The 27156-nt window shown below is 48.9% G+C and overlaps 1 long non-coding RNA gene and 1 other non-coding gene across 2 annotated transcripts in view; both read right to left on the bottom strand.

Moving 5' to 3' along the window:
- LOC103784546 (uncharacterized) overlaps positions 1-27156 on the bottom strand; it is a 244680-nt gene that overhangs the window by 105890 nt on the left and 111634 nt on the right. The window contains exon 3 of the long non-coding RNA XR_008624372.2: positions 15649-15731. This is a non-coding gene — a long non-coding RNA (uncharacterized LOC103784546). The remainder of the gene's footprint in view (positions 1-15648; positions 15732-27156) is intronic.
- Positions 9108-9214, bottom strand: LOC112439040 (U6 spliceosomal RNA). The gene has a single exon (XR_003027337.3). It is a non-coding gene; the product is annotated as a U6 spliceosomal RNA (small nuclear RNA).

The following is a 27156-nucleotide window of genomic DNA, read 5'->3' as shown; positions in this document are numbered from 1 at the left end:
GCTGGCACCGACTCCAGCAGGGGTGGAGGTGCCAGCTCTCACCCGCCAGCCGGCCTGCCAGCTGGGGAAGCTTCATTAGAATTCCTCAGCCCTCCAACCCATTTCCTTCCTGGTGAACAGGACAGCTAATGGCCCCAGTTGCCTGCTGCCAGGGTGAGGTGGGTCGGGCTGGCAGCTTCAGGCCAGGCTGGGGGTAGGGGTGACCTCTAACAACCCAGGAAGCATGCCTCTCCCCTGCCCTGGGGGAGAGAGCAGCCCACAGTGTGACCCGAAATTTCCCCAAGTTAAAGACCATCTGCCTGTCTGTCTATCCATCCCCCCAGGGCCCAGGGGGCTGGTGAGTGTGGACAGACAGACACAGGCTGTGGGAAGCTGCAGTGATTAATGAGTGATGAAAACCAGACTTCGTCAGGATGGGGGTGGGGACATAGAAGCAGAGAGAGGCTGTCTGTTTTATGCTTGGCTCAGCTCTAAGCCCACAGCTCAGGGGAGGAGGGTGGAGGCAGCTGAGGGCAGTACTGGGCCCTGGCCTCAAAATCCCAGTCCGAGCATAGGGCCCCAGTTCATGGACACCCCCCTCATCCCCCAGTACCTCCTTCAGCCTCTGCCCTGGAAGGTTTCCCTAAGAGGAACTAGCTTTACTCCCATATCCCAGGGACTTGCACTGGCCCTCAAATACCATCCATCCCAGAACACCCCAGAAGCCATGGGGAACAGCAGGGAAAACAGCCTCACCAACCCTCCAATCTTCTTGTCATGGGGCCAACGATTCTAGGGCCCAGAGCCTGAAGCTCCTCTCACCCTTCACCCTGACAAACACATAACCACTCCCACATTCCCAAACCCTGCCCCCAGGACCTGCTGAAGTCAAGCAGATTTTTCTCAAATGTCAAGGACAGCAAAAGCTACTTCTAAGAGGATTCAGCTCAAACCTCCAAACCTGCAAATAGACAGTCAGGATAAACCCAAGCAGGAGAGAGGCTTGCACAACCACTGCTTTTGGTCCCCACCCGACAGACACCTTGAGGGACCTTGGCAACATTCTCCTCCCCTGCCCGAAAATATTCCCACACTGGCCCATCTGCTCCAGGGCCTGGGATTCCACCATTCAACCCTGACCTCCCTTTGCAATACTGAACTCGAAGAGTCTTGCCGAGGTTTCAAGTGTGTCCCAGCTCCCAGGGCCTGGGATCTGGCCAGGGAGGGCTGGAAAGAAGGAAATGCACCACAGATAGAGGAAGTAGCTTCGGCAAGGTGAAGCACAAAGGCAAACTTTGCTGACAGAAGACTCTTGCTGCTGGCCGACCAGGCCTGCCTGTCATGAGAATCAAAATTGTTTTCTTTTGTCGAAAAAATATTTCCAAGGTAGTTCTTGTGTTGTGCTCAGGCACGCGGGTAAGGAAGCAATAGTGAGTGCTTCCTTCTTGCCTGCCAGGGACCTTGTGCATATCTGTTGGCTCATTGCATCTTAGAAACTCCTGAAGAAACTGAGGCTTGGGGAGGTTGCCTGCCCCCACGCACCCCTCAGGGACTAAGTGACAGAGCTGAGATCCCCAGTCGGCCAGACACAAAGCCCTCCTACTTTCTGAAGCCCCACCCTGCTGGGGAGGGAGAACTGGACGCCATCTGGGAAGAATTAAGGAGGTTTTTAGAAAAGGCCTCTGCAGGAATGAGAAAACCTTCATTAGGGCTTTTTAATCAATAAAACAGGAACAAAACCTCCCTCCCTGCCAACATTTCTGGACTCCTAGGAGATGCCCAACTGTGCCCAACAAATGATTCAGAAAGCGAGTATAAAATTCAAAAAATCCCCATCCCGACAAGTCAGAGAATGCTTTTTACTGGATGTGGGGGAGGGGAAGCCGAACCTCATGGCTCCTTGGATCTCAGTTCCTGTCTCTTGCCTTAACAGAGCCCAGACTTGTCATCTGAGAGGAAGGGGGAGGCTGAGGTCACTGCCCTTCTCTGGTTTCTGCCAAGAGCTCTGCTCTTCTCCAGGGAGGTGGCGGGGCTGGGATGGCTTTGTACCCTGCAGGCTCCAGCAGGATTGCATCTGCCGAGGTGCATCTTAGAAAGGGGAGTGTGAGATGCAGGTCCCCCACCTCTGGTGCTCCTGGCCAAGGCTGAGTGCCTGTGGTTCCTTTGTGGCCGCTCAGGTGGGAAAAGCGTTTGTGATACCAAAAAATCAGCTAGGCTCAGCCCTGAGCCGCAGCTGGGCACCTGCAAACCGAGGGCCTCACTTAGCCTGTCCCATCTGCAAAGGGAGTCATCAGATGCTTCCCAAAGACCTTCTCAGGGTGAAATGAGAAAGTGGAGTATATTCGTTTTCTATTGCTGCATCACAAATTATTACAAAGCAGCTTAAACACTACCCATTTCTTATTTCACACTTCAGGTCAGAAGTCCAGGTGGGCTCAGCTGTAGTCTCTGCTTAGGGTCTCACAAGCTGAAAATCAAAGTGTGAGCTGGCTGGCTCCTATCAGAAGCTCTTTTCCAGAAGCTCTGGGAAAGCATCTCCTTGCAAGCTCATTCGGGTTGTGGCGGAATTCCACTCCTGCAGTTGCAGGACTGAGGTGGCGGTCAGCCAGGGATCCCTATCAGCTCCTCGAAGCTGCTCTCTCTCAGGTCCTTTCCACATGGTCCCCTCCTTCTTCAAGTCATCCAAGATGTATTGAACCCTTCCTCACACTTCACATCTGTGACTTCCTCTCCTGCCCCCAGTCAGAGAAAACCCTCTGCTTCTAAAGGGCTCGTGTGATTCGATTAGGCCCCTACCAACTCATCTTTCTTTTCTTGGACTCAGAGTCAACTGATTTCTATCCTTAATGATGTCTTTGAAATCCCTTTGCCATATAATTTCACATGATCATGGGCTTGATGTCTTATCATGTTCAGGGGTTCGGATAGAAATATTGGGGGCCATATTTAGAATTCTGCCTACACGGGAAGCAAAAGTGCTTTGTCACCTCTAAAGTGCCAGACTTAGGCTCTCATTAGAGCCTAATGAGGGTCTAACCCTTAGGGAGGGTTTCCTTCCCTCTGCCCCAGGAGCGCAAAGGAAAGGGTGACACTGGATTAGGGGTGGCTGCCTGTGGCCCCTGCCCCTTCCCCTCCTCCTCCTCCTCCTCCTCCTCTTGAGCCTACCTCTGGGCTTTTCATGACTTGTAGAGGGAGCCCTGTCTCAGGACCCCAGGACTTAATCTGTCCGTCACCTTCCCCTTCCAGATCTTCAGCCACTCCACACCCCCTGCAAGTTCCTTCCTGGGCTCTGCCCTTCCTTCACACTCTCTGGGTAACACTCCTTCCCGGGATCTACGATGGCGGTCTACACTCGCCTGCTCCCATCTCTGTCCACTGGAGCCTGGCGCCTACCAGCCCCCACTGCCTTAATCAGTTCTCCCTCCCTTATCCCAGTGGACACCTTCCAGGCCATCTCTGCCAGGCCTTCCTGTGATGGCAGCCATAGAGTCTGTCTTGTACCTGTGGTATTATTCCCAACACCCACCCGGGTGCCAGGAGCATAGCAGACACTCTAGCAAACATTCGTCATTGTTTGTCTGGATCCACGTATCTATGTGGTCCACGTGCTAATGTGCTCCCCTGCCTGCCCCAAACCTGAGCATATGTCTCCCGCTGCCGCCTCAGCAAGTGACACCCGTGTCACTCTCTCCCTCAGCCCGAGGGCAGTGACAACAGTGAGAGGAAGCACGAGTGTGGGTCCATCAGGATATAAGGGCAGCACTGAGTCTGTTTCACGCCCCCTGCCCCCACCCCACCACACACGTGCACACACCAGAGGCTCTGCGTTCTCCTTGGCCTAACGCTGGGGAGGGCAAGAGCCACCACCCACCAGCTTTCTACCCTTCACTATACCTGGGCCTCAACTCAGCTGGCCTCTCTAGGAGTTACTTGTGCTGGCCTTAATCTTTTTTCTTTTTTCTTTTTTTTTTTTTTTGAATCGGAATCTTGCTCTGTCTGGAATACAGTGGTGCAATCTCGGCTCACTGCAACCTCCTCCTCCCAGGTTCAAGTGATTCTCCTGCCTCAGCCTCTCAAGCAGCTGAGATTACAGGCACCCACCAACACACCCAGCTAATTTTTGTACTTTTAGTAGAGACGGGGTTTCACCTTGTCGGCCAGTCTGATCTCGAACTCCTGACCTCAGGTGATCTGCCCGCCTCAGTCTCCCAAAGTGCTGGGATTACAGGCGTGAGCCACCACGCCTGGCCAATCTTTTTTCATTCCGTCCCTGCATTTAGGCCTATGTTCTCTTCCCCCAGAGACCCACCCACTTCCTCTTGGGAGTCCAGCCGAGGACAGTGTGGTTTGAAGAACATTCTAATCCCAGCCCGAGAGCTCTGAGAGAAAAAATGACTACAAACCCTGGAATGTGAAGCCTGCTGCTTCCTGCAAAGCATTTTGAATGAAACACGTAACCAACAGCTGCAGCACAGAGAATGGAAACTCTGAGGAACGTCATGGCTCCAGGTTCCAAATAGCAGGGTTGTGAGCAGGACAGGCTCTTCATTTCAGCCCAACCTGGACACCCTCAGCAGCACCCCTCCCTGCTCTCCTTCCAGGAACCAGGCCCGTCATGCCAAGGATGTGCCGCTGTTGCTTGCTTATTTCAAACACCCCCAGCCCCCAACACAGCCAGACATCCCCGTGTATAGGGGTGAGACCCCCTTCCCACTCACCAGCCCCCAGAGACATTGAGGACACCCCAGCCCAGCCACTCTGCCCTCTCAGGAGCAGGTTAATGCATCCCTCAACATGACTCCCATCCTGGAACTCAGCCCCAGGCCAGGCTGGGCAGTGCCAGCCAATTCATGCAATGCAGGAAGATATCATTGCCAAAGCTGCTCTAGGGCAGACTTGGGGTGAGGGGGCAGGACAGAGAGCCCATGAGGAGCAAGAGGCCCTAGAATTGGAGAATTCCTGAAGATCACTCCTGCATGAAGGGAAGACATGCGAACATTTTTTCAACTTCTTTAGGGAAATATAACACACTCAGTAAAACACACTCGTCTTAATGGTGTGGCTTGATGAACTTTTACATACAAACACACCTGGATGAAATGTAGAACACTGCAAATACACCAGAAGATTCCCTGAATCCCCTTCCCAGTCAATATTCGTCCCCCTCATAGGTGACCGTGATTTTGAACTTCTCTCACCATCAATTAATTTTGCCTCTTTTTGAACCTCATTGAAATGAAATCACCAACAGTATGTGCTTTCACGACCAGCTTACCTAGTTCATCCTGTCTATGAGATTCATCCACGTTGCAGACACACTAATGACCCCATGGCACCTCCCACACTCCAGGTGCTGTACCAAGGATGTCATGGTTACTTGTTTACACTAAGGCCTTGACATTGAACCCATTTTCCAGATAAGGAAGTTGGTTGAATCAGCAGTTCATTGCCACACAGTCAGGACTTGGAGAGACTGGAATTCAAACCGAAGAGAGAACCAGAACAGATTCTCTCTTCTATTTTCTCTTAACAAACTTACAGAGAACTGCCTCCATTATACCTAGAGATCTACAGCCTGGAATTTCCTCACAAGGGAGACCTGTTTCAGGGTTTTGTGCACTTGGGAACCCAACAGGAGCACCCATTTTACTTTAGTCCCCTATTCCTTGGGGGACATGGGCAAGGCAGAAGAGGAGGGGTGAGCAACAGGTGAGGAGGGGTGAGCAGCAGGTAAGGAGGGCGTCTCAGGAGGCCCAGACCCAGGCAGAAAAGGTTTCACAGGAAGAGAATGAAGAGGTTCATTCATTTAGTCAGCCAATATTTATTGAATGCCTGCTGTATGGCAGGCGCTGTCCTAGGCACTTACTTTTTGGTTATCTACCTGTATGTATCAAACCACTCTAAAACGCAGTGGCTTAAAATGGACAACAAACATTTATTATCTCTTACAACTTTATAAGTTGGCTGAGCAGTTCTTCCACTGATCTCACCAAGGGACTTTTATGCTGCTGCAGCCAGATGGCAGCTGGAACTGAAGTCATCTGGGAGCTAGACTGGGCTGGCTGAGTCAAGATGGTGGCCTCACATGTCAGGCACCCTGCAAAGAACCTGGAGGGCTGGGCTAGGCTGGGACTGGTGCATTGATGGGATTCCTTCTCTCCTGCTGTCCTGTATGGGCTCCTCCTTCTCCACGTGGCCTTTCCACATCTCCTCTTCATGTGGATTTCTCCAAGAGGGTATCTAGACTTCTTACATCACAGCTAAGGGCTCCCAGAAGTAATAAAGTGGAAGTCACCAAGCCTTATTAAAGTTTAGGACTGGCAATGGCTTGGCACCACTTTGGACATATTTTGCTGCTTAAGGTGAATTACAAGCCTGGACCAGATTCAGCACGGGAAGGAACTCTAGAAGGGAATGAATATCATCCAGGGCCATCTTTGGAGAGTAGCAACCATCCCCCAAAAAAGAAAATCATTGTCTTTTTTCATTTATTCAACAAACATTCACTGTCAGGCACATAGTTCCTTCTTAAACAGAGTACACTTAAAGTAAACACCACTTTTGTTTGACTCACTGTCATTCAAGATACCAGCCACTGAGAAGCTCTGTAAAGGGTAAATAGCATTCATTGAGAGTTTACTGCATACCAGACCCTGAGCTCAGTGCTTTACAAAGTCTAACTCATTTACTCCTTACTTGTTTTCCCTCCTTTGAAGTAGGTATTATTGTTTGTCCTGTTTTCTAGATCACTTAGAAAAGAGGTTATGTATTGCTGAATAACAAACCACCTCCAAACTTAGTGGTTTAAAACAACAATAATCATTTATTATCATTCATGGTTTCTTTGGATCAGCTGGGAAGTTCTGGCTCGGGGTCTCATGAAGTTGTAGTCAGACTGTGACTGAGGATAGGATCAGTTTCAAGGCTTCTTCACTCACAGGTCTGGCGCCTGGGCTGGGAGGACACAAACAAGCGGAGGCTGCGAAAGCCAGGGTCTTTCAGGCATCTCTCTATCTGTGTGGCTTCTCCACATGAGCTCTCCAACATGGCAGCCCCAAAATAGCTGGACTTTTTTTTTTTGAGACGGAGTTTTGCTCTTGTTGCCCAGGCTGGAACGCAATGACACGATCTTGGCTCACTGCAACCTCTGCCTCCCAGATTCAAGCAATTCTTCTGCCTCAACCTCCCGAGTAGCTGGGATTACAGGCGCCCACCACCACGGCTGGCTAATTTTTTTTTGTATTTTTAGTAGAGATGGGGTTTCTCCGTGTTGGCCAGGCTGGTGTCAAACTCCTGACCTCAGGTGACCCGCCTACCTTGTCCTCCCAAAGTGCTGAAATTACAGGCATGAGCCACCGCGCCCGGCTATAGCTGGAGTTTTTTACATGGCCACTCAGCAATCCAAAGTCATATATCCAGAGAGACAGAAGCTGCGTCACTTTTCCTGATCCAGAACTTGGAAGCCATGCAGTGTCACTGCTACCTCATTCTATTTGTTAAGGCAGTTAAAAAGGCCTGCCCAGGTACAGCAGGAGGGAGAAACAGTTCCATTTCTTGATAGGAAATGGGTCAACAATCTGAGCCATATTTAAAACCACCATAGTCTATCCTCTGGACATAAATTATTTACATTCCTTTCACATACAAAATATACTCATTCCTTTGCAAAGATCCCCCAAAATCTCATCTATTATGGCATCAGATTTAGGCTAGAGAGGTCTAGGATCCCATTATATCAACCATTCAGGTATGGAGGAAGTTCCTCAGACGTAATTCCTCAGGCACATTTCCTTAAGTACTATTCCTCTTTATTCAGAGACTTGTGAACTAAAGAGACAAGTTATCTGCTACTGGACCGGGTGCGGTGGCTCACACCTGTAATCCCAGCACTTTGGGAGGCCAAGGCAGTTGGATCACCTGAGGTCAGGAGTTCAAGACCAGCCTAGCCAACATGGTGAAACTCTGTCTCTACTAAAAATACAAAAATTAATTGGGCATGGTGGCAGGCACCTATAATCCCAGCTACTCAGCAGGCTGAGACAGAAGAATCGCTTGAACCCAGGAGGCGGAGGTTGCAGCGAGCCAAGATCACACCATTGCACTCCAGCCTGGGCAACAAGAGTGAAACACTGTGTCAAAAAAAAAAAAAAAAAGTTATCTGCTGCTTACACACTGAACATCCAATGATGAGATAGGCATAGTGTAGCCACTATAAACACTCTTATTCAAGAGAGGGGAGAGGATGCACAGAGCCATGACTGGTCCATAGCAATTCTGAAATCCATTCAGGCTCATATTGTGTTGCCAATTTCTTGATTAGGGCTCAGTTCTACTGCCTGGGAATGATTCTTTGTGGCTTTTGGCTCTGTTCTCTAGATTCTTGGTTCTACCTTCTGAATCATCCTTCTTTCTCTATAAAAAATGGCTGGTGATATGGTTTGGCTGTGTCCCACCCAAATCTCATCTTGAATTTCCACGTGTTGTGGGAGGGACCTGGTGGGAGGTAATTGAATCATGGGGGCAAGTCTTTCCCGTGCTGTTCTTGTGATAGTGAATAAGACTCACGAGATCTGATGGTTTTAAAAAAAGAAGCACAAGCTCATCTTCTCTTTGCCTGCCACCATCCACGTAAAATGTGACTTGCTCCTCGTTGCCTTCTGCCATGATTGTGAGGCTTCCCCAGCCATGTGGAACTGTAAGTCCAATTAAACTTCTTTCTTTTGTAAATTGCCCAGTCTCAGGTATGTCTTTATCAGCAGTGTGAAAACCGACTAATACACCTGGTGTTTCCAACTGAGTAGTTTTCAGCTTGTTTCCTTCCCATAGAATTTTGGGGGTCCAAAAGCCTTTTTTCATTTCACACTATTCTGACCCTTTTTGCCCAAGCTGGTGGTGCTTCTGACAAAATAATTCTATTAAAAACTGTGTGGGTTTCCCATGAATCCTATTGGGGCTCACTCTGTTAGTCAAAAGCTATAACCAAACATTTCATCAAGAAAACATTCTCTACATTCTCAATCTGAGGCTGGTGTAAAACGATTTACTTAAGATACTTAGAAGCCCTGTTGTTTAATGAAGAGGATCTGTGAGGCACACTCTTTTTTATTTTATTTTTAATTTGTTTTTATTTTAATATGAAGTGCTTCATGAATTTGCATGTCATCCTTGCACAGGGGCCATGCTAATCTTTTCTGTATTGTTCCAATTTTAGTATACGTGCTGCTGAAGCGAGCACTGAGGCACACTCTTGAAATACTTAGAGGGCCTTTGTCTATTCAAAATATTTTATGAAGCCTTAGATATTTCTGAGATTTTAACAAAGGTTCTTATAGTCCCACTCTGGGTTTTATCTTTGTCCTGAAGCCCTTTCATACTTTGAGAATCTTTTGCCATCTGGGAGGCCGAGAATGAAAAGCAGATTTATTTTCAAACCCAGCAAGCCCCTGGCTCTTGTATATGTTTTATAAATTTTGCTTGAAAGTTAAAGCTTCCTTTTAACTCATCTTTCTCTGTCTTTATCATATACAGCTAAAATAATCCAACTAGCATTTTCTAATCCAACTAGCATTTTCAACAGTCTGCTTAAAAATTGTTTTAGCCCAAACCATTAGTTCATTAGGCATATTTTCTTTTTCATTTTTCTTTTTTTTTCTTTTTTTTTGAGACAGAGTCTTACTCTGTCACCCAGGCTGGAGGGCAGTGGCACAGTCTCAGCTCACTGCAACCTCTGCCCTCTGGGCTCAAGCGATTCTGCAGCTTCGGCCTCCCGAGTAGCTGGGATTACAAGCATGAGCCACCAAGCCCAGCTAATTTTTGTATGTTTAGTAGGGACAGGATTTCTCCGTGTTGGCCAGGCTGGTCTCGAACTCCTGACCTCATGTGATCTGCCCACCTCGGCCTCCCAAAGTGCTGGGGTTAGAGGTGTGAGCCACCGTGCCCAGCCTTCATTAGGCACATTTTCTATTGCTCACATAGCTTCAAGTGACAATGTTACTAACTTTCTTCCACCACGTAATAAGGGGTTGTCCCCTTTCCTTCTGCTTCTAATAAAATTTTCTCACTTTCCTTTAAGCCCTCACCAGCAACTTCCTTGAGAACTATCAGACTTCCATCAACAATATCCTCAAAGTCCTTACAACCTCTACGCATCTCCCAGTCCTAAAGCCACATGACTTAGGTTCTGTGATGGCAGCATTCCGTTTCTAGGTTATAGAAAAGTCTGCATCAGCTATCTATTGCATGATAAGAAACCATCCCCAAACAGTGGTCTTAAGACAACAACAATCATTTATTTTGTTCATGAAATTTGAGGGTTGACAGGGACTAAGCTAGGCAGTTCTCACTCAGGGTGTCTCATGAGTTTGCGGTCAATTGGTGGCTGGGGCTGAGGTCAGCTCAAATGCTGGGGTCTAGACTAGGAGGTTCACACTGCTTGGGGCTGGATGCCTGGGACTCCTCAGGAATCTCTCACTTTAAATGCAGTCCCTCTACAAGGCAGCCTCAGGGTAGCTGAGTTTCTTTCACAGCAGCTGAAGCCTCCCGACATGAGTGTCCCTAAAGGAATCATCAGAAGCTGCAGGGTCTTTTCTAACCTAGCCTTGGAAATCACACAGTGTCACTTTTGCCACATTCTATTTGTCTAGGCACTCCCACATTTCCACCCAGGTTCAAAGGGAGGGGACATAGGCTCCACTTCTTGATGGAAAGAGAGTCAAAGGATTGTGTACACGTTTTAAAACACACAAATGTTTAAGTAATATGTCCAAGGCCAAATAGCTGGAAAGTGACAGAGTTGAGGTTTGAACCCAGGCATTCTGATTCTAGACTCACATTCTCAACTGTTAGTCTACACTGCCTCCTGTAAGTTGTAGATACAAATGGTCTACATGATGCAGAAGTTGGGGAGACAGGGGTTCCCTGGCTTGGGAAAGTTACTGTCTTGCTTTTCTGTACTCACCTTCCTTTCAGAAAGGTAGTAGGACTCATATTACCTTCTTCGGGGGTGGAGTGGCTCCCTGACTGTAAAATGAATGAAAAAATCGGAGCTGGAGCAGCCTCCTCTCAAGGAATTATCTCTTCCTTGAGACCATTTTCTTCCCATGGCCATCAGTGCCTTGACTGGTTTCCATGTCACTCTCATTGTGGCCTTCAGACACCTCCTTGTCATCTGTTCCTGTGATCTTGCTCTTAACTTCTCACCACTAGTTTTTTAGTTTTTTTCACAGGGGGATGGAAGAGTACCCTTTGGCATTTCTTTCTTTCTTTCTTTCTTTTTTTTTTTTGAAACGGAGTCTCACTCTGTCACCCAGGCTGGAGTGCAGTGGTGCAATCTTGGCTCACAGCAACCTCCGCCTCCTGGGCTCAAGTGATTCTCCTGCCTCAGCCTCCCGAGTAGCTGGGACTGCAGGCGCGCACCACCATGTCCAGCTAATTCTTTGTATTTTAGTAGAGATGGGGTTTCACCACATTACCCAGGCTGGTCTTGAACTCCTGAGCTCAGGCAATCTGCCCACATTGGCCTCCCAAAGTGCTAGGATTACAGGCGTGAGCCACCATCCCTGGCCTATCCTTTGACATTTCAAGAATGTCTGCCAGCCTGTTTGGAGGAAGGCATCCTTTCAAGCCTGAAGATCATTCATCAGAAGAAGATGAGGCTTCTGTGGACTTTATCAGGCCAGAGAGTTTTCCTACATTTCCTTTAAGTCTTGACTTTGAGCAGGTTTGACTTTGAACATCTTTGTCATGAGCCTTAAAGTCCAGAATAGGACTTGCATGATAGTCCATGTCCCGTGAATCTTGTCTGGAATAGCCCTTCATATTCTGAACGATGCCTAGCTGCATAAGACAGATCATCCCAAAAGCACATGGTGGACAGGTGTAAGGCCGCCATAAATGGGGATGTCATCTGTGCAATGCACAAAAGGGCTGGGCCAAGGAAGTGAGCAGAGTATGGCCTGAAACCCAGCCCGCACTCCACTGGCCAAAACTTCCACCCTGGTTAGAGGCTGTGTCCGCCTGAAGGAAAGAACAGCTTTTTCTTGCTTGTCCACCCAGAGTCAGGCATCGTTTTCTAACTCAATAAAGATACCATATGTATTAACAGCAGCACCAGGGGAAGGTGAGAAGACAAAAATATAGTAACCTACTCCATAGGACAAGTAATAGAAATCAACCCTGACAAATCCCAATAATATGACAAAATTCACAATAATCAATAAAACATTACAACTACAGTCAAATCCCTGCCCCAAGCCCTTCTCTCTCCCACTCACACAGATATGAGTGCCATCCTAAAGTCGGTGGCATCATTTCTAAGACTGATTTTGGTTTTGACCTTTTGTTTGGCCCTAAATTTCAAGAAAAGGTTGAACAATTGAGCCTCAGGAAAGGATGTAAGCATCTGGAGTCAATGCATCTCCTCACCAGAACATTCCCATTAAAGCAACCGCATTCCCACAGCTCCCTGTCTCTGCCCCAGTTCAGAATTCCAGAATCTTGAGACAGATAATCTGATTGGCCCAGCTTTGACCCTCTATACCAATCAGCTATGGCTCAGGCCAACAGGAGTCATACTGCTCAGCCCCCTTGCCATGGGTGTCAGGTTGGTGCCCAGAGAAAAAGCCCTAATTGTGAGCCTTCCAGCCCTCCAAGAATTCCTAGAGCAGTGCAGTACGATTGTCTAGGATTTGTGATCTTCCCAAAAAGTCCTGGGAAGTTGATCTGACCCAACAAGTGAGAACAAAATGCTCCTATAGCTCTTTAGCCATTTGATTTCACCCTACAGACAGCAGGCAGTGACATTTTCCATTTTCCACATTTTTCCAAAGATCTTATTTATTAATGCTTTTAGCATCAATAAAAAGTCAAATTCTTCATATTCTTCTCCTTATTAAGACTGTGTCATCGGGTATGGTGGCTCATGCCTGTAATCCCAGCACTTTGGGAGGCTGAGGTGGGTGGATCACTTGAGGTCAGGAGTTCAAGACCACTTGGCCACATGATGAAACTCCGTCTCTACTAAAACTACAAAAATTAGCCGGGCATGGTGGTGCATGCCTGTAATCCCAGCTACTCGGGAGGCTGAGGCAAGAGAATTCCTTGAACCTAGGAGGCAGAGGTTGCAGTAAGCCGAGATTGAGCCAGTGCACTCCAGCCTGGGTGACAGAGCGAGACTCCGTCTCAAAAAAAAAAAAAAAAAGAAAAAGACTGTGTCACAGAAGACTAGAGCATTCAGCTCTGTAAAACTGTTCAGAGGCCAACCTAGCAACAGAAATGAATTCTACTTTGGGAGGCCAAGGCAGGAGGATTACATGAGGCCAGGAGTTCAAGACAGTCTGGGCAACATAGCAAAACCCTGTCACTACAAAAATAATTTAAAATTTAGCCAGGGCCAGGCACAGTGGCTCACATCTGTAATCCCACTTTGGGAGGCCAAGAAGGGAGGATCACTTGAGTCCAGAAGTTTGAGATCAGCCTGGGCAACATAGCAAGACCCCATCTCTATTCAATAATTAAAAAAAAAAAAAATTAGCCAAGCGTGGTGGCATACAAGACTGTAGTCCCACCAACTTGGGAGGCTAAGGCAGAAGGATTGCTTGAGTGATCCCTGTCTCAAAACAAAAAAAAAAAAGAAAGAAAGAAAGAAATGAATTTTGACAAAAGCCACAAAATTAGTTTGTAGTGTCTTGATTGGCAACCTCTTAAAATATTTTTTTAAATTATGATATACAGTCATGAACCACATAATGATGTTTCAGTCAACAAAGCATTGCATATACAACAGTAGTCTCATAAGACTATGATACCACATTTCTACTGTACCTTTTCTATGTTTAGATACACAAATACTTGCCATCGTGTTACACGTGTCTTCATTATTCAGTACAGTAACATGGAGTATGGGTTTGCAGCCTTCAAGCAATAGGCTAGACCATATAGTCTAAGTTATATAGTCAGCTATTCCATTCTAAGTTTGTGTAAGTACACTCGATAATGTTCACACAATAACAAAATTGCTTAACAATGTATCTCTAAGAACTTATTCCCCATCATTAACTCATGCATGACTGTATTTAAAATGTACACAAAATGGTTTAAGAGAAACCCTCATAGCCTCTCCCCAGATTGAACAGATATTAACATTTTGTTTCAGATTATCTTATCTTTTTAAAGGAATAAAACATTACAGCTACAGTGAAATCCCTGCCCCAAACCCTTCTCTCTCCCACTCACACAGATATGAGTGCCATCCTAAAGTCAGTGGCATCATTTCTAAGAGAGATTTTGGTTTTGAGCTTTTGTTTGGCCCTCAGGTGCAAAAGTTTAAGTTCATCATTCTCCTCGACGGCATGCTGTCATCACCGTTCTGTACAGAGGCCCTCTCTTGTTTTATTTATTTATTCCTTTAATCCTCATTCACCAGCCCAGTCCCCCATCCATAAATGAGGCAACCACATTAGTGTGTTTGACATCACATCTTTGTCTGTGTCTCTATAAAACATACGTTGCTGACTGGGTGCGGTGGCTCACGCCTGTAATCCCAGCACTTTCGGAGGCCGAGGCACGTGGATCACCTGAGGTCAGGAGTTCGAGACCAGCCTGGGCAACATGGTGAAAGCCCGTCTCTACTAAAAATACAAAAATTAGCCGGCCATGGTGGTGGGCTCCTATAATCCCAGCTACTCTAGAAGCTGAGGCAGGACAGTCGCTTGAACCCTAGAGGTGGATGTTGCAGTGAGCCGAGATCGTGCCATTGCACTCCAGCCTGAGTGACAAGAGCGAAACTTTGTCTCCAAAAAAAAAAAGTGGCCTTTCTCTGTGCATGTATTTTTAGTTTATATGAATGATGTGCTGCAGATTTCATTCTGTTTCTTGCCTTCTTCAGGCAGCACTGTTTTAAGGTTCATCCACATTGTTGGGTGTACATCTAGTTGGTTCTGCATTCGTCTCATTGTATTATACTTATCCCATTCTTATTCCATTCCCCAGGTGAAGTGGGAGAGAGAGGGGCAAACTGAGGAGATGATGGGCCTGTCCTTGAGACTCCATCCTAGGAGAGAGATACTAATACCCCCTTTCTAACCGCATGTGTACATGTGTGCAGGCACATGTACACACACACACACACACGTACCCCTTCAGCTGGGGACCCGGGAAGGTTGGGGTGGGAGAAAGAAATAGGGAGTTCAGTCAGAGGAGGATCTATCCTGGAGCTCTGGTACTGTTAAATCTAAGTCTTTGCCTCCTCCAGGAAGCCTGCCTTGACCACCCTGTTCCATGCAGGTCTCTCCCTCTTCTGGGGATGGCAAATGTCATTTAATCACACACTAGTCTAGTCTAGTCTTTCTGTTACTATCTCCCTGATCAGACTGAAATCCCATTAAAGGGAAAGATCATCTCTTGTTCTTTTTGTCTCTCTTGCTCAAGGCCTGTCCCAGAGGAAGTGAGAGCAGGGAGTGGGAAGTTGGATTTCGCTTTATTCAGGTTCTACTTCCTCTGTTTTAGGAACATGCCATCTTTCAGCAAACAATTATGTGCCAGGTTTGTAGAAGTCTGGAGAGGAAACACATGCACTGTGCCAGCTCTCGGGGGCCCTTTTCATGGGAGTTGTGAACATCCAAACACGAAGCTGGAGGACAAAGTGGAGGGTACACAGATCTGAGCATGTACCTGGGGCGCAAAGGAGGAACCGCCAGCTCAGTGCACAGGGAGGCCAGGGAGGGCTTCTAGCAGAGGTCACAACCAAGCTGAACCTGAAAGAGAAGAGTTAAGCTTAGAGCTGGGCTTGGAGCAAGGGGAATATGAATTAACATGGGGAGGATGCAAGAAATCTTGTGTGCGTTCCAGTCATTATGGCTGTGTAACAAATTATCATAATATTGGCATAAAACACCCCTTAATTATGTTTGGTATCCAGTCAGGGTCAGGAATCCGGACAGGGCACAGCAGGAGGAGCTTGTCTCTGCTCTCTGCTGACTGGGGCCTCCACTGGAAACACTGAAGGCTGGAGTTTGGAATCATCTAAAGGCTTATTCACTCACAAATCTAGTGGTTGAGCCTGGTTGCAGGTTGGAGGCCTCAGATCTCCTCCACATGGGTCTCTCCATGTGGGCTAGTTTGGGCATTTCCATAGCACAGTGTTTAGATTCCTACAGCACACATCCCAAAGAAGAGAGAGCAAGCTAGGTGGAAGTTCTAGCTTTTATATGACTTAGCATCAAAAATCATCCCTTTTGCCATAGTCTGTTGGTCAGACCGGTCTCAAGCCCCTATCCCAATTTGATGAGAGGAAACAGAGACCCCCTTCCTCTCAGTGGGAGGAGCGTCAGTCACACTGCAAGAGCCTTTGGGTTGGGAGATATATTGTGCAGTCATCTTTGGAAAACACAATCCCCACTGCCTGTGTTGATGGGGATGGGAGGGGGTAGGGGAACAACAATAGACCAGTGTCTACTATTGCTGGAGCACCACGTGCAAGGTGAAGGCAGGCGGAAACAAGGCAAGTGGGATAGGTCAGGCCAGGTTCTGGAGGATCTTAAAAAGCACATGTAGAGGTTGGGTGCGGTGACTCATGCCTGTAATCCCACCACTTTGGGAGGCTGAGGCAGGCTGATCACAAGGTCAGGAGTTCCAGACCAGCCTGGCCAACATGGCGAAACCCCATCTCTACTAAAAACACAAAAAATTAGCTGAGTGTGGTGGTGCGCGCCTGTAATCCTAGCTACTCAGGAGGCTGAGGTAGGAGAATTGCTTTAACCTGAGAGGCGGAGGTTGCAGTGAGCTGAGATCGCGCCATTGCACTCCAGCCTGGGCGACAGGGTGAGACTCCATCTCAAAAAGGACAATGCTTACAGGCAAAGGAAGACTTTGGAAGCCCCAGGATTCCTGCTTACTTATTCCCATCCACCCAGCATCTCCTCTGTGTTTGATCAGAAAATATGCAAAGCCCCCCATGAGTACCTGAAGCAGAGGAACTCTCAGGGTTTAGGCTTTCACGTAGGCTGGCTCTTCAAATGTATGGTAAGATGGTGGAGAGCAGTAAAGCCAGGTCTGTGTCCTGGGAGTTAGAGTCAAGAGTAGCTAGCCAGCAGCTTCCTACCCCTGTTCCTATGTTCGCATACACACCATATGTACCTGGCCAAGCCCAATCTCTCAACCTGAGTCCCATGGATGCTGCTGCTTGGGTGGCAGGTGGGGACTCTTCAGAAGTGCCCTGCCAGGTCCACTTTGAATGGTCCTAGGCAGAGCACGATCCATGCTTCATACACACAGGCTCAGGAGGTGTGGGCCAAAGGGGTAGCATGATACCAAGAAGAGAGCTTTAGCTTGGGATGGGAGTCCTGTGTCCTGATCCTGCCTCTGCTCAACCAGCTGTGGGCCTCAGGGAGGACATTTCCTCTGCTGGACCTTGCAGGCAAATGCAAGGATTGGATTAGACAGGAGTTTTCTCCAAGTGTACTCCTTGGAACTCATGCATTAAAATCACCCACCCAGAAAACTACAGCGAGATACCACCTCACACTCACTAGAATGCTAAAATCACAAAGACTGACAATATCAAGCGCTGATGAAAAGGTAGAACAACTGGAACCCTCATATATTGCTGGTGTGGATACAAAATCATATAGCCACTTTAGAATCTAGTAAAGCCAAATACCTTCTCTATGACCCAGCAATTCCACTCCTAGACATTTACCCAAAAGACAAAAACACGTGTTCACACACAAAAAAGTCTCGTACAAAATGATCATAGCAGCTTTATTTATAACAGCCAAAAATTAGAAACAGTCCAGGTGTCTGTCCATCAACAGGTGAATGGATCAAAAAAACTGTTTAATCAAAAGAAAGAAACTAAACTATTAATACACACAACAGGAATGGATTTCAAAAACATGATTCCAAATGAGAACAGTCAGAAACAAAACAAATGTATACTGTATGGCTCCATTTATTATGGAGTCTAAAAACTGATGAAACTTTAGGAATAGTGCTAGAAATCAGAGCAGTAGTTACCTGGGGGGATGAGCAGTGGGGTGGAGAAACTGGAAAGAGGACCCATGGTACTTTCTGGAGTGTTGGAATTGTTCTATATCTTGATGAGATGTGGGTGACATGGAATTGCACACTTAAAATCTGTGTATTTCATTTCCCCGCTATATCTTATATTTTATTATATATTATTAAAAATATTTGGACTGGTAAAATGCAGTTTTCTGGGCGCCCCAGAATCCCCGAGTCAGGGAGTCCTCTGTGGTGAGGCCCTGGAATCTGCATGCTGAAAGGGCTCCGGCTTTGGAGAGAGCATTAGACTTGAGGCCGAGGTCCCCAGGGGCGATACCCACACGCCGCTCCCTGCCCCCCACCCCGGGACGCCCCCCACTGCACACGATCCCACTCGGCCCTTGGCACTTCCCCCTCTCCCCAAGCCCCCAGCCCTCTGCCCAGTCGCCCCTGGTAACCAAGAAAGGGCCTGAAAATCCTCAAAGTGCAGCCGCCCGGGGAGGGGCCGTCCACAGTGTCAGCGAGACAAGGGCACATACAAAATGCGGGGTAATTGCCGCTTCTCTAATTCGCGGCCCTTTGTGCGGCGGCGCGGAGCCGGCGGCCGCGCTCCCAAGCCCGGGCCTTTCAGCCGCCCAGGGGGGGCCCCGGCGGCCGAGCTCCCCGCGCTCCGCCGCGCATAATTAATCGGGCTTCACAGGGCCCGGGACAAAGGCGCCCATTCACCCCGCCGCTCCTCCCCCCGGGGATATTGTTATTTCTAAAAACTGCAGCCAGCTGGGCCGCAGAGAAACGTCAGCTCTGTGGGAGAATGAGCGCCCGGCCGGGCCGCGAGGAGACTGGGAGCTCTGTCTCTCGCGCCCCGCGCGGGATTAGAGCGGCCAGGGAGCCGGGGTGGGCAGGGGGCCCGGGGTCTTTTCTGAAGTCTGCACGACTCCTCAGAAAGCCTCGTGATTTCCATGGGGCCCTGGAGGAGGGCGCCATGGAAATGGTAATGCGGGGCATTGAAGCTGGCTCGTAGGGAAGGAGGGGGGTTGCGTCCAGGCTGCCCGGGCTGTGGCACGGCTCCCGGGTGGGAGGGGCCGGTGGACGGCCAAGTGGCCAGGCCCGGGTGCCCCCACCTGTACCAGGCCCTCCCGGACACCGGGAAAAATGCATCCAGGAATAAAGGCCCAAGTCTGGGTCCAAGGAGCCTGCAGTTAAGTTAGGGGCGGGGGATGTGGTGCCTCCACAGTAACCCAGCTCCGCTCCAAGGACCACCAGGAGAGCTGGTTGAAAGCAATGCCTACACACGCCTGGGCCTCACCACCGGGAATTCAGGCTCCCAACTTCCCAGGCATCTGCATAAGCTCTCCAAGCACCTCTGAAGCCCACCAACATTTGGTGACCACTCAGCACTGTCCCGGGAAGGTGGCTCCAGTGCTCCACGTCCCATTTCACAGGCGGGAAATGGGCCCAAGGAGATAAACGGACTTGTCCAAGATCACAGAACAGAGCTGGAAATGGACCCTCGGCATGCTGGTTGTATACAAAAGCAGAACAGAAGAAGGGAGAGGGTGCTAGAAAGGGGGGCTCAGGCCTCACTTCCTCCGCTAAGCATCCCCTGGCAGCTGGGGGCATCTGAGCTCTCCCTTCCCTGGCCTCTCCTTGCAGGAGACGTGCCTGCCTGGTTAAATGCCTCCAGCGTGTTCTGTTCTGCCTGGTGGATTTGCGGGGGGTTCTCCTACCTGCTCCATCAGAGGCACTGTTGAGTGCAGGCCCAGAGGCCCCACTGGTTTTATGCCAGGGTTGGTGCCCAGAAGAGCTCCAGCCAGGGCTTACTGGATGGGAGCAGCATCTCCTGACTCCAGGGTCCAGGCCTTCTAGACTGCATTCCCCTTCAAAGTCCAGTGTCCTCCCCAGGCCCGGGAGAGGCCCAGGTCCCCAGGTCGGCAGTGCTGGTCTTCACCTTTGCCACTGAACCCGAGGAAACGAGCACCCGTCTATTCCTCCTCCCAAAGCTGGGAGCAGTTGTGAAGAGCCGCCATAGATTTCCAAAACCTCAGCATCCTGAACGCCTCCCAGAGCAAGCAGAGGCCTTTCCAAAACACTTCCCCTCCGAGCCCGTCTTACTGAGACATTCTGTCCCTCGGCTATACTCTGGAAAATGTTCCCTCAGCCTAAGACTGCCAGTCCCAAGCAGGACCACAGGCCTCAGAGCCAGACCGCACCACAGGGCCTGGCTCCTCCAGGCAAGTCAGGGAAAGGAAGCTGCCTGTGTTTTCAGAGGAGCCCAGGCTTGCCTCCAAGGCCCAGATAGGGTGCCCAGCCAAGCTCATTTCTGCTGCTACCACGCCGTGCAAGACACTGGAAAGCCAACATCACACGACATTCACATCTGTGGGTGGAAGAATGTGCAGAAAACTCGAGAACAAAGTAGAGGGAAGGAGAGCACAGAGTTCAGCCAAGCCTCTAAGGGGACAGACCAGCTGTCCAGTAACAAGCAGACTCAAGCATAGCTGCGGAAGTCAACAGATTTTCCCTGGGGGACCCTGTGACCTAGGCAGCCCCCAACAGCCAGGCCACCAGCACAGCATCAAGAAGAAAACCAATCCAGCTCTCTCTCCCATTAAATCAGCTTTACTTAAGATATAGAATGACCCAATACTGTCTGAAAATGAAATGACCAAGGCTCAGCTAAGAGGAAGCCAGACTATGTAAAAGAATGTCCTTGAAATATAAACTGAAGTATTTAAGGGTAAAGGGGCAAGATTTCTCTAAATTTTTCTCAAATGATTTCATAAATGTAAATAATTGGTGAATCTGGGGAAAGGGTATACAGGAATTCCTTAGTCTTATAACCTTTCTGAAGTTGGAAATTTAAAAAACAAAACGGTAGGCAGCAGACATGCCAAAACATGATAGCACTGATATTCCAAATGCCATACCCAGTGAAGGGACTCAACTCTTCTGTTACCTTCCCCCTGCAACACACAGTCACACTCACACTCAAAATACTTGGAACCGCACGCTTAAGATCTGTGCATTTCATTTCCCTGTTATACCTTATATTTTATTACATATTATTAAAAATAAAATATTTGAACTGGTAAAATGCAGTCCAAAGATGCATTCATCTTTCACTGTCTTCTGTCATAGCAATTTGTGAACCCAAGTCAGGCCCAGCGTCCTTAAGGGGAAAGCCAGTGTTGTTTACCTCTGAATCCTACTGCAGCTAGCAATGTACTTTGTAAATGGTAGGCATTTAACCAAACCTAGAATCCAATCATTTGCCATGGAAGGTTTCTAGCTCTAAGTGAGGTGGAAGGAGGAAGGGAAGGGGGTAGATAGCCAAATGGAAGAAGAAACCAAGAAAGATGGCAGAGTCCACATGGATTTTCCAGTCCAACACACTCATGTCAGAACTAATTTTTTTTGTTTTTGTTTTGGGGTTTTTTTTTTTTAAGACAAGGTCTCACTCTGTCACCCAGGCTGGAGAGCAGTGGCACAACCTCGGCTCACTGCAACCTTTGCCTCCTGGGTTCAAGCTATTCTCCTGCCTCAGCCTCACGAGTAACTGGGATTACAGGTGCGCGCCACCACACCTGGCTAATTTTTTGTATTTTTAGTAGAGACGTGGTTTCACCATGTTGGACAGGCTGGTCTTGAACTCCTGACCTCAAGTGATCTGCCTGCCTTGGCCTCCCAAAGTGCTGGGATTACAAGCGTGAGCCACCATGCCTGGCCAAATTTTTTTTTTTTTTCAAGGTTAGTTAGTGGTCAGGCCCACCTAGTGGTTACTAGAGACAACAATGGACTTATTAAACTTTGCCTCATTCTCTGAGTGTTTTGTGTATATGAATATAGTCTCTCCAGCAAGACCACAGAGGTAAGGGCCTTTCCTCTCCCTACCCTCCCATGGCCATCCTCATGAGCTTAATAGAGACACAGACCCGTGATATGACCTTAAGTGCCTCTACCAGACTCGAAGCTCCATGAGGGCAGGGCTGTGTCTTGTTTGCTCTCTTCCGCATCTCCAGCACTTAGCACAGCGGTTGACACATTGTTGGTGACTAGTACATAATAGTTAAATCACGGAGTGAATGAATGGGAGTTTTCTTGAGTTTAATTGAGTTTAGTTGAGTTGGGTTGAGTGGGGTTGAATTGAGTTGGGTTGGGTTGAGTTGAATTGGGTTGAGTTGGATTGGGTTGAGTTGAGTTGCCTTGTTCCCCAGGGTACACTGAGCAGGCTCTTTGGGAGTCATGCTTCTGACATCAGATGCTCAACCACAGAGTCAGAACCAATGCAAACCTCCCCTCTTTGCTTTAACTCCCACCCTCAGAGTAGATCTCTCTGGCTGCTGAATCTATCACCAAAGGTGGTGGAGCTTTCTATGGCCAGTGTAATATGATCAAAGTTAGGATAAGGTCTTCTTCTCATGGTCCTTTTGGGTGGGGCTACTTTGGGAAGAGGAGCTTTGCTAAAGCACTTTTCTGGTGAAGGCAGGATCTTCTGTAGGAAAGCTCTGGATTGAAGTTATGGTACCACCACCCCCCACCTCCGCCACCCCATCACTCTATCCCCACATATACAGTAGGGACAAGGCTAGGGCATGGGGGGCAGCAGAGAGCAGCACCCTGCAGGTGCCAGTGACTGAGGGAGAGCAGTAGACCTGAGGGAAGCAGTGGGAGTGTGACCCATGATCAGCAGGAGCTCCATGTTTCTCCCTGATGCTTAGGGCAGGGCATTTGTGATAGGGCAGGGGAGGTACATCTCCCTGTCATTAACAGGAACAGGAGCCTGAGGCATGGGGATCTTCAGTCAGGCTCTCTGAGGTCTTCCAGCCTCCAACCCCTGGGCTAGGAGCCTTGTGTAGCAATCTTCCTGTTGCTACCAGGGAGACCTGAGCCCCAGGTCAGCCCTGGGAAGGGTTGGGTGCATTCCTGGCCATAGGGATGGTGCATTTCATTCAGGCTATCCACATGTTTATGTCCCCCCCAAATTAATATGTTGAAATCTTCACCCCTAAAGTGATGGAGGTAGGAGTCGGGCCTTTGGGAGGTGATTAGGTCCTGGGGGTGGAGCCCTCATGAATAGGATTAGTGCCCTTATATTATGCCCTGAGACAGACCCCTAACCCCTTCTGCCATGTGAGGTTAGAGTAAGAAGGCACCATTTATGAGGAGATCACCCTCACCAGACACTGAATCTGCCGGCCCCCTGATCTTGGACTTCCAGCCTCCGGAACTGTGAGAAACAAATGTCTGCAGTTTACAAGCCATCCAGTCTATGATATTAAATGTCTGCTGTTTATAAGCCATCCAGTCCATGATATTTTGTTATCGTAGCCTAAATGGACTCAGATATCAAATATATTTCTGTATAGCTTGGGGGAAGGAAGAGTTCCTCCTCTCACATCCCCTTCTGTGGGCTGGACTATGTTGAGAAAACCTCCACGTTTCCAGCCCCTCTCACCATCTCCCTGCTCCCCTTTAGAGAAAACCCCTTCCTGGGCCTTCAGGGCATGGCTGGGCATGCTCTCAGCACACTTCATGTTTGCTTCCAACCTAAGAAAAGCCAGGCTTCCCAGCTGGGAGCTCTTTTCCCTCCCCACCTCCCCCTTTCTTCTCTGTCTGCCTCCCTTTCACTCTCCCCTATCTCCATCCCCTCAAACCCAAGAGTTTCCACAGTGACAACATGTGGGCCCCAAATCAAACCCCTGTCCACAGGTCCTGCCTGAGTCCCTCCTCCTCCTCCTCTAGCTCCCCAGCCTGGCCACCCTTGTCAGCCCCACCCCCACTCCCACACCCCCACCATTCCTCCTTGTGGACAACTTTCTAAATGCAGCCACACTTCCCCTTTTGAGGCACAGGGCCTATAAAACAGCTGCAGACAGTCAGCGGCACTGCAAAAGTCCTCTTGCCAAGTTTGGCTGAGACCAATACCCTCTAACTCTAGCCATTGCTTCCCCACTACCAGGCACTGAGAGAACAGGCTCCTTTTCGAGTAAACAGTGGGGAGACATCATGTTCCCAACATTCTAATCTAAAGAGGACTCACTGAGGGGCCCAGCCAGTGGGAGGAGGCAGCCCAAAGCCTAGTCTGGCTTCCCACACCCCCAACCCTGCCAGTGCCCTGTGAGACCCTGACTACTCCACCCCCTCCAGTCTTCTGTTTTGCAGGATGAGGGGTAGCTTGGTTGGTTTCCTGGCCCTTTCTGAGTCTAAAACTCCACAAATCTGTCACTTCTCCTTAGGGTGCTCCTGCCCAGTGCCTGGAGAGGGAAGGGGCTTTGCTGAGAGACATGCTGCCACCTGAGGGTTGTCCAGACACGAACTCAGTCCCCCACCTGCCTTCTGTGCTCTTTCTACAACACTCTGGCCTCAGTGAAACAGTAGCTCTCAGTCCTGGCCACATAGCAGAATCACCCAGGCAGATTTTACAACATCTCAATCCCCAGCCACACTCCAGACCCATGAAATCTGAATCGTGGGTTGGGGCCTGGAAATCAGTCTGTTTGGAAAGTTACCCAGGTGATTCTGCTAAGCGGTCAGGGTTGAGAACCACGGTGGGAAAGGCTTCCAGGAAGTAAAGATGAAGCTATAAGCCAGAGGTGATACATTTCCGTCCCACATTCTCCGCTGAGAAGGATCTTGAGGCTGGTAGGAAGAGATCTGGGATGAACTAGGCATGTCTGTCAGGGATGGGTAGGGAGTGGCTGTGGCCTGAACTAGGTATTTGTCCTCGGGCTTTGGTGGCTCAGAGGTCCTGCCCTGAGGATGCAGGAGAGGACCAGCCTCCAGGCACTGGCTCATTGGCCAGCTTGCTTCCTCCCAAACCTCCCACCTCCCAAGTCTCATTATGGCCCTTGAAGTCAGACAGCCCCAGGGCTACTGTCCAGGAACTGGAAACAAACCTCAGCCAGAGCCAAGAGGCCCCAGGTCAGCCCTAGCCCTCCAAGGGCTTTGTGTAGATTGAAAAAAGGAAAATAGAGAAGGGAAACCAAAGCAGGGCAGAATGCAGTGAAGGAGAAAAAGACAAGAGAAAGGGGAAGGACCCTGAGGTCAGCGAGTCATGTGAATGGCATTTAGGGAACAAAACCTGGCTCCCCTCCATCCATCATCCCCTGGGCCCGGAGAGAAGCACTCTTCTACCAGGGTCCAGGGCACAGAGATCCAGGCCAGAAAATCCAAATCCAGAAATCTGCCCAACCATGTGTCTGTGAGCACCATGCAGAGCCAACAGAGGAGCCTCCTCGCACAGACACCCTCAGATCCCCACCTCTTCTTCTCACCAGAGCCACAGCCTCCTGTTGGACATTTAAGCGAAATCACTTGGTCATTCCTCAACCAAAAAAAAAAAAAACACATTAAATCCAGTTCCCAAGACACTTGGCATCACCTCAGGGTGACCTGGGTGATGCTGCTGTCGAGCTGCATGACCTGGAGTGAGCCACCTCCCTTCCCTGCCCGGGCCTCAGGGCCTGACCTTGCCTGCCTGCCTGCGAAGTCATATTTGAATGGAAGGGACACTGCTGTAGCCCAGGGGTCAAGAGCCTGGGCTCTGGAGACAGAGGCCTGGATCTGGCTCACCACTTACTAGCTGTGTGATCATGGGCAGCTATGGCTGTGAACTTCTGCTTCCTCATCTGTAAGGCAAGAGTTAGCAGACTGATGACAGAAAAGGAGAAGAAAACACAGGCCACACCAATGTGGGACTCATATTTAGAAAACACAAGGACTGGCCAGGTACGGTGGCTCATGCCCTGTAATCCAAGCACTTTGGGAGGCCAAGGTGGGTGGATCACCTGAGGTCAGGAATTCAAGACCAGCCTGATTAACATGGAGAAACCCCGTCTCTACTAAAAATATATAAATTAGCCAGGTGTGGTGGTGGGAGCCTGTAATCCCAGCTACTCAGGAGGCTGAGGCATGAGAATTGCTTGAACCCAGTGGGTGGAGGTTGCAATGAGCCGAGATCACACCACTGCACTCCAGCCTGGGTGACAGAGTGAGACTCCATCTCAAAAAAATAAAAGAAAAGAAAACACAAGGACTGCTCTTTGCAGATCCAAAGAAGATGGCAACTCCAATAGAAAAGTGGGCAAAGGATATGAATGGGGCAGTGAACAGAGCTGCAAGGATGTGTGCAAACAGGAGGACACACAGCAGATGCATCAGAGAGGCTTCTATTGGGAGAGGAGGGGAGTGAGGAAGGGGACAAGGGGATAGTGGTTCTCAGCCTGAGATGATTCTGCTCCCTTTCCCCAGGGGACATTTGGCAATATCCAGAGACATTTTTGGTTGTTACAGTGGAGGTATGGGGGTGGGTAATACTGGCATGTAGTAGAGAGGCCAAGGATGCTGCCAAACATCCTACAATGTGCAGGACAGCCTGCATAAAAGGAATGATCTGACTTGATATGTCAATAGTGCGGCCAGTGAGAAACTCTGGGCAAAGTAAATGGATAAGCAGACAAATGGGCCAGACGTGGTAGCTCATGCCTGTCATTCCAGCATTTTGGGAGACTGAGGAAGGAGGACCACTTGAGCTCAGGAGTTAGAGACCAGCTTGGGTAACATAGTGAGACCCCATCTCTACAAAAATATTTAAAAATTAGCCAGGCATGGTGTCATGCTCCTGTAGTCCCAGCTACTTGGGAGGCTGAGGTAGAAGGATAGCTTGAGCCCAGGAGTTCAAGGCTGCAGTGAGCTATGATCACACCACTGCACTCCAGCCTGGGTGACAGAGCAGGACCCTGTCTCAAACAAACAAACAAATAGATGCAGGGGCCTTGTACAAACAAATAATGAACATGTACCATGAGCTGAAGCACAGGACAAACTTAAATAAGTAAAATTAAATGGCAATAATAATGGTTCCTAAGTGGCACACAGTAGAGTTTTCAAGTAGTATTTGCTGCTGTATTGCTACTCTTTCGTTGAGGATCTGAACTGCTTGACCCTCTTCTGTTTGTTCCAGCAGCAAATTGTGGGCCTCGGTCCAGAGAGACTCCTGTCTTGCCCAGAGATGGAGGAGCAGTCACAGTGGGCAGCCCATCTCAAACCCCTGCACCAGTGGCCACATGAAGGGAAGGAGCAAAACATGGTTTAAAAAAAAAAAAAGAAATGGGTAGGAGTGACTGAGTTGGGAGAGAAGAGGAAGAGAAAGGAGACACTGCAAGTTTCAATGTTTCA

Source organism: Pan paniscus, chromosome 12 (genome assembly GCF_029289425.2).
Source record: "Pan paniscus chromosome 12, NHGRI_mPanPan1-v2.0_pri, whole genome shotgun sequence".
NCBI lineage: Eukaryota > Metazoa > Chordata > Mammalia > Primates > Hominidae > Pan > Pan paniscus.
This window is presented reverse-complemented; position numbering and strand designations above follow the sequence as displayed.